We start from the raw sequence: 9,021 nt of genomic DNA, 5'->3' as shown, positions 1-9,021 counted from the left end.
TGAGATATAATATTCATTGCGAAGTGTCATGTATACCTCGTATTCACTTCAAAAGAATGTAAATGCGACACTTCCTTGCTAGGATGTAGCGTTTCCATATATCTACGTATCGTAGCAATAGAGTTCTAATGCTTCTTAAAACGCGATATCGTATCAAACTTCTATGTTTCATGATAAGATATAATATGCATTGCGAAGTGTCATGAATACCTCGTATTCAGTTCAAAAGAATGTAAATGCGACACTTCCATGCTAGGAAATAGCGTTTGCAGATGTCTACGTATCGCAGAAATGGTGTCCTAATGCTTCTTAAAACGCGATATCGCATCTCATTTCTATGTTTCATGATCAGATATAGCATTCATTGTGCAGTGTTATGTATACCTCGTATTCTCTTCAAAAGAATGTAAATGTGACACTTCCTTTCTAGGAAATTACGTTCCCAGATATCTCTACATCGAAGCTATAGATTTCTAATGCTCCTTAAAACGCGATATCGCATCTCATTTCTATGTATCATGATACGATTTAATATTCATTGTGGAGTGTTATGTGTACCTCGTCTACACTTCAAATGAATGTAAATGCGACACTTCCTTTCTAGGAAATTAAGTTTCCAGTTGTCTACGTATCGTAGCAAAGGTGTTCTAATGCATCTTAAAACGCGAATTCGATCATCATTTCTTGGTTTCATGATAAGATATAATATTCATTGTGGAGTGTTAAGTATACCTCGTATTCACTTCAGAAGAATGTAAATGCGACACGTCCTTGCTAGGAAATAGCGTCTGCAAATGTTTACGTATCGTAGCAATAGATTTCTAACGCTTCTTGAAACGCGATATTGCATCTCATTCCTATGTGTCATGATGAGATATAATATTCATTGCGAAGTGTCATGTATACCTCGTATTCACTTGAAAAGAATGTAAATGCGACACTTCCTTGCTAGGAAATAACGTTTGCAGATGTTTACGTATCGTAGCAATAGAGTTCTAATGCTTCTTAAAACGCGATATCGCAGCTCATTTCTATGTTTCCTGCTAAGATATAATATTCATTGCAGAGTGTCATGTATACCTCGTTTTCACTTCAAAAGAATGTAAATACGACACTTCCTTGCTAAGAAGTAGCGTTTGCAGATGCCTACGTATCGAAGCAATAGAGTTCTAATGCTTGTTAAATCGCCATATAGCATCTCATTTCTATGTTTCATGATAAGATATAATATTCATTGCAGAGTGTCATGTATACCTCGTTTTCACTTCAAAAGAATGTAAATACGACACTCCCTTGCTAAGAAGTAGCGTTTGCAGATGTCAACGTATCGTAGCAATAGAGATCAAACGCTTCTTAAAATGCGATATCGCATCACATTTCTACGTGTCATGAAGAGATATAATATTCATTGCGAAGTGTCATGTATACCTCGTATTCACTTCAAAAGAATGTAAATGCAACACTTCCTTGCAAGGAAATAGCGCTTGCAGATGTCTACTTATCGTAGCAATAGAGTTCTGATGCTTCTTTGAACGCAATATCGCACCTCACTTCTATGTTTCATGATGATATAATATTCATTGCGAAGTGTCATGTAAACCTCGTATTCGCTTCAAAAGAATATAAATGCGACACTTCCTTGCTAGGAAATAGCGTCTCCAGATGTATTCGTATAGAATCAATAGTGTTCTAATGCTTTCTAAAACAAGACTTCGCATCTCATTTCTATGTTTCATGATGAGATATAATATTCATTGCGAAGTGTCATGTATACCTCGTATTCAGCTCAAAAGAATGTAAATGCGACACTTCCATGCTAGGAAATAGCGTTTGCAGATGTCTGCGTATTCAAGCAATAGGCTTTTAATGCTTCTGAAGACCCGATAATGCACCTCATTTCTATGTTTCATGATAAGATATAATATTTATTGCGAAGTGTTGTGAACACCTCGTCTACGCTTCAAAAGAATGTAAATACGACACTTCCTCGCATGGAAATAGCGTTTGCTGATGTCTACTTATCGTAGCAAGAGAGTTCTAATGCTTCTCAAAACGCGATATCGCATGTCAATTCTATGTTTCATGATAAGATATAATATTCATTGTGGAGTATTATGTATACCTCGTATTCACTTCAAAAGAATGTAAGTGCGACGCTTCCTTGCTATTAAATAGCGTTTGCAAATGTCTACGTACCGTAGCAATAGATTTCTAATGCTTTTTAAATCGCGATATTGCATCTCATTTCTATGTTTCATGAAAAGATATAATATTCATTGTAGAGTGTTATGTATACCTCGTATTCACTGTAAAAGAATGTAAATGCGAAACATCCTTGCTAGGAAATAGCGTTTGCAGATGTCTCCGTATCGAAGCAAAGTAGTTCTAATGCTTCTTATATTGTCATATCGCATCTCATTTCTATGTTTCATGATAAGATATAATATTCATTGTGGATTGTTATGTATACCTCGTATTCGCTTCATAAGATTGAGAATGCGACACTTCCTTGCTAGGAATTAGCGATTGCAGATGTCTACGTATCGTAGGAATAGTGTTCTAATGCTTCTCAAAACGAGATATCGCATCTCATTACTATGTTTCATGGTAAGATATAATATTCATTGTAGACTGTTATGTATACCACGTATTCACTTCAAAAGAATGTAAATTCGACGCTTCCTTGCTAGGAAATAGCGTTTGCAGATGTATACGTATCGTATCATTAGAGTTATAATGCTTCTCAAACGCGATATTGCATCTCATTTCTACGTTACATGATAAGATATAATATTCATTGTGGAGGGTTATGTATACCTCGTATTCACCTGAAAAGAATGTAAATGCGACACTTCCTTGCTAGGAAGTTGCGTCTGCAGATATCTACGTACCGTAGCAATTGTGTTCTAATGCTACTTAAAACACGATATCGCATCTCATTTCTATGTTTCATGATAAGATATAATATTCATTGTGGAGTGTTTGTATACGTCGTATTCACCTCAATAGAATGTAAATGCGACACTTAATTGCTAGGAAATAGCGATTGCAGATGTCTACGTATCGTAGCATTAGTGTCCTAATGCTTCTCAAAACGCGATATCGCATCTCATTTATATGTTTCATGATAAGATGTAATATTCATTGCGAAGTGTCTTGTATACCTCGCATACACTTCAAATGAATGTAAATGCTATATTTCCTTGCTAGGAGATAGCGATTGCAGATGTCTACGTATCGTAGCAATAGAGTTCTAATGCTTCTCAAAACGCGATATCGCATCTCATTTCTACGTTTCATGATAAGATATAATATTCATTGTGGAGGGTTATGTATACCTCGTATTCACCTCAAAAGAATGTAAATGCGACACTTCCTTGCTAGGGCGTTGCGTCTGCAGATAACTACGTAACGTAGCAATAGTGTTCTAATGCTTCTTGAAGCACGATATCGCATCTCATTTCTATGTTTCATGATAAGGTATAATATTCATTGCGAAGTGTTATGTATTCCTCGTCTGCACTTCCTAATAATGTAAATGCGACACTTCCTTGCTAGGAAATAGCTTTTGCAGATGTCTACGTATCGAAGCATTATTGTTGTAATGCTTCTTAAATCGCCATATCGCATCTCATGTCTATGTTTCATGATCAGATATAATATTCATTGTGGTGTTTTATGTATACATCATATTTACTTCAAAAGATTGTAAATGCGACACTCCCATGCTAGGAAATAGCGTCTGCAGATGTCTACGTATCGAAGCAATAGAGTTCTAATGCTTCTTAAATCGCCATATCGCATCTCATTTCTATGTTTCACAATCAGATATAATATTCATTGTGGTGTTTTATGTATACATCGTATTTACTACAAAAGATTGTAAATGCGACACTTCCATGCTAGGAAATAGTGTCTGCAGATGTCTACGAAACGTAGCAGTGGAGTTATAATGCTACTTAAATCGCGATATCGCATCTCATTTCTATGTACCATGATAAGATATAATACTCATTTCGAAGTGTTACGCATACCTCGTATACACTTCAAATGAATGAAAGTGCTAGATTTCCTAGCTAGGAAGCAGCGCTTGCAGTTGTTTACGTATCGAAGCAATAGAGTTCTGATGCTTCTTAAATCGCGATAGCGCACCTCATTTCTATGTTTCATGATATGATATAATATACATTGCGATGTGTCATGTATACCTCGCACACACTTCAAATGAATGTAAACCCGACACTTCCTTCCTAGACAATTACGTTTCCAGATATCTACGTATCGAAGCAATAGATTTCTAATGCTTCTTAAAACGCGCTATCGCATCTCATTTCTATGTTTCATGATATGATATAATATTCATTGCGATGTGTCATGTATACCTCGCACACACTTCAAATGAATGTAAACCCGACACTTCCTTCCTAGACAATTACGTTTCCAGATGTCTACGTATCGAAGCAATAGATTTCTAATGCTTCTTAAAACGCCATATCGCATCTCATTTTTATGTTTCATGACATGATATAATATTCATTGCGGAGTGTCATGTATACCTCGTATTCACTTCAAAAGAATGTAAATGCAACACTTCCTTGCTAGGACATAGCGATGGCAGTTGTCTGCGGATCGAAGAAACAGAGTTCTAATGCTTCTTAAAACGCGAAATCGCTCCTCATTTCTATGCTTCATGATAAGATATAATATTCATTGTGGAGTGTTATGCATACCTCGACTACACTTCCCAAGAATGTAAATGCGACACTTCCTTGCTTGGAAATAGCGTTTGTAGATGTCTACGTATCGTAGCATTAGGGTTCTAATGCTTCTCAAAACGCGATATCGCATCTCACTTCCACGTTTCATGATAAGATATAATATTCATTGTGCAGTGTTATGCATATCTCGTCTACACTTCAAGTGAATGTAAATGCGACACTTCCTTGCTTGGAAGTAGCGTTTGCAGATGTCTACGTATCGAAGCAATAGAGTTCTAATGCTTCTTAAAACGAGATGTCGCATCTGATTTCTATGTTTCATGACAAGATATAATATTAATTGCGAAGTGTCATGTATACCTTGTATTCACTTCAAATGAATGTAAACCCGACACTTCCTTCCTAGACAATTACGTTTCCAGATGTCTACGTATCGAAGCAATAGATTTCTAATGCTTCTTAAAGCGCCATATCGCATCTCATTTTTATGTTTCATGACAAGATATAATATTAATTGCGAAGTGTTATGTATACCTCGCATACACTTCAAATGAACGTAAATGCGACACTACCTTGCTAGGAAATAGCGATTGCAGATGCCTACGTATCGAAGCATTAGAGTTCTAATGCTTCTTGGAACGGGATATCGCATCTCATTTCTATGTTACATGATAAGATATAGTATTCATTGCGAAGAATCACTTATACCTCGCATACACTTCAGAAGAATGTAAATGCGACACTTCCTTGCTAGGAAACAGCGTCTGCAGATGTCTACGTATCGTAGCAATAGAGTTCTAATGCTTCTTAAAACGCGCTCTCACATCACATTTCTATGTTTCATGATAAGATATAATATTCATTGCGAAGTTTCACGTATTCCTCGTATTCACTTCAAATGAATGTAAATGCGACACTTCCTTGCTAGGAAATAGCGTTTGCAGATGTCTACGTATCGTAGCAATAGAGTTCCAATGCTTCTTAGAACGCGATATCACATCACATTTCTATGTTTCACGATGAGATATAATATTCATTGTGGAGTGTTATTTATACCTCGTATTCACCTCAAAAGAATGTAAATGCGACACTTCCTTGCTAGGAAATAGCGTTTGCAGATTTCTGCTTATCGTAGCATTAGATTTCTATTGCATCTCAAAACGCGATATCGCATCTCATTTCTATGTTTCATGATAAGATATAATATTTATTGCGAAGTGTCACGTATACATCGCATACACTTCAAGTGAATGTAAATGCGACACTTCCTTGCTAGGCAATAGCGTTTGCAGATGTCTACGTATCGAAGCAAAAGAGTTCTAATACTTCTTAAAACGAGATATCGCATCTCATTCCTATGTTTCATGGTAAGATATACCATTCATTGCGAAGTATCACGTATTCCTCGTCTTCACTTCAAATGAATGTAAATGCGACACATCCTTGCTAGGAAATAGCGTTTGCAGATGTCTACGTATCGAAGCAATAGAGTTCTAATGCTTCTTGAAACGGGATATCGCATCTCGTTTCTATGTATCATGATAAGATATAGTTTTCATTGCGAAGTATCACTTATACCTCGCATACACTTCAGAAGAATGTAAATGCGACACTTCCTTGCTAGGAAACAGCGTCTGCATGTGTCTACGCATCGTAGCAATAGAGTTCTAATGCTTCTTAAAACGCGCTATCACATCACATTTCTATGTCTCATGATAAGATATAATATTCATTGCGAAGTTTCATGTATTCCTCGTATTCACTTCAAATGAATGTAAATGCGACACTTCCTTGCTAGGAAATAGCGTTTGCAGATTTCTGCGTATCGTAGCATTAGGTTTCTATTGCATCTCAAAACGCGATATCGCATCTCATTTCTATGTTTCATGATAAGATATAATATTTATTGCGAAGTGTCACGTATACATCGCATACACTTCAAGTGAATGTAAATGCGACACTTCCTTGCTAGGAAATAGCGTTTGCAGATGTCTACGAATCGAAGCAACAGAGTACTGGTGCTTCTTAAATCGCAATATCGCATCACAATTCTATGTTTCATGATAAGATATAATATTCATTGCGAAGTGTCATGTATACATCGTATTCACTTCAAAAGGATGTAAATGCGACACTACCTTGCTAGGATCTAACGTTTGCAGATGTCTACGTATCGAAGAAATAGAGTTTTATGCTTCTTAAATGCCGATGTCGCATTTCATATCTATGTTTCATGATAAGATATAATATTCATTGCGAAGTGTCATGTATACCTCGTATTCTCTTCAAAAGAATGTAAATGCGACAACTTCTAACTAGGGAATAGCGTTTACAGATGTCTACGTATCGTAGCAATAGAGTTCTAATGCTTCATAAATCGCGATATCGCATCTCATTTCTATATTTCGTGATAAGATATAATATTCATTGTGGGGTGTTATGTGTGAAGCGTATTTACTTCAAAAGAATGTAACTGCGGCACTTCCTTCCTAGGAAATAGCGTTTGCAGGTGTCTGCGTATCGTAGCAATAGTGTTCTACAGCTTCTTAATACGCGATATCGAATCTCATTTCTATGCTTCATGATAGGATATAATATTAATTGCCAAGTGTTATGTATTCCTCGTCTTCACTTCAAACGAATGAAAATGCGATACATCCTTTCTAGAAAATAGCGTTTCCAGATGTCTACGTATCGAGGAAATTGTGTTCTAATGCTACTTAAATCACAATATCGCATCTCATTTCTATGTTTCACGATAAGATATAATATTCATTGTGGAGTGTTATGTATACCTCGTATTCACTTCAAATAAATGTAAATGCGACACCTTCTTTCTACGAAATAGCGTTTCCACACGTCTACGTATCGTAGCAATAGAGCTCTAATGATTCCTAAAACGCGATATCGCATCTCATTTCTATGTTTCATGATAAGACGTAGTATTCGTTGCGAAGTGTTATGTATACCACGTATTCACTTCAAAAGAATGTAAATGCGACACTTCCTTGCAAGGAAATAGCGTTTGCAGATGTCTCCGCTTCGAAGCAATAGAGTTCTAATGCTTCATAAAACGAGATGTCGCATCTGATTACTATGTTTCATGACAAGATATAATATTAATAGCGAAGTGCCATGTATACCTTGTATTCACTACAGAAGAATGTAAATGCGGCACTTCCTTGCTTGGAAATAACGTTAGCAGATGTCTACGTATCGTAGCAATAGAGTTCCAATGCTGCTTAAAACGCGATACCACATCACATTTCTATGTTTCACGATAAGATATAATATTCATTGTGGAGTGTAATTTATACATCGTATTCACCTCAAAAGAATGTAAATGCGACACTTCCTTGCTAGGAAAAAGCGTTTGCAGATTTCTGCGTATCGTAGCATTAGATTTCTATTGCATCTCAAAACGCGATATCGCATTTATTGCGAAGTGTCATGTATACATTGTATTCACTTCAGAAGAATGTAATTGCGACATTTCCTTGCTAGGAAATAACGTTTCCAGATGTCTACGCATCGAAGCAATAGAGTTCTAATGCTTCTTGAAACGCGATATCGGATCACATTTCTATATTTCATGATAGGATATAATACTCATTGCGAAGTGTCACTTTCACCTCGCATACACTTCAAATGAATGTAAATGCGACACTTCCTTGCTAGGAAGTAGCGTTTACAGTTGTCTACGTATCGAAGCAATAGAGTTCTTATGCTTCTTAAAACGCGATATCGCATCACATGTCTATGTTTCACGATAAGATATAATATTCATTTCGAACTGTTATGTATCCCTCGTTCACAATTCAAAAGAAAGTAAACTTTACACTTCCTTGCTAGGAAAAGCGTTTGCAGATGTCTACGTATCGAAGAAATAGAGTTCTTATGCTTCGTAAAACGCGATATCGCATCACATGTCTATGTTTCACGATAAGATATAATATTCATTTCGAACTGTTATGTATCCCTCGTTCACAATTCAAAAGAATGTAAACTTTACACTTCCTTGCTAGGAAAAGCGTTTGCAGATGTCTACGTATCGAAGAAATAGAGTTTTATGCTTCTTAAATCCCGATATCGCATCTCATTTCTATGTTTCATGATAAGATATAATATTCACTGTGGAGTGTTATGTATACCTCGTATTCACTTCAACAGATTGTAAATGCGACACTTCCTTCCGAGGTAATAGCGTCTGCAGATGTTTACGTATCGAAGCAATAGAGTTCTAATGCTTCTTAAAACGCGAAATCGCTCCTCATTTCTATGCTTCATGGTAAGATATAATATT

The sequence above is a fragment of the Xylocopa sonorina genome, unplaced genomic scaffold (genome assembly GCF_050948175.1).
Source record: "Xylocopa sonorina isolate GNS202 unplaced genomic scaffold, iyXylSono1_principal scaffold0047, whole genome shotgun sequence".
Taxonomy (NCBI): Eukaryota; Metazoa; Arthropoda; class Insecta; order Hymenoptera; family Apidae; genus Xylocopa; species Xylocopa sonorina.
Note: the sequence above shows the minus strand (reverse complement) of the source record.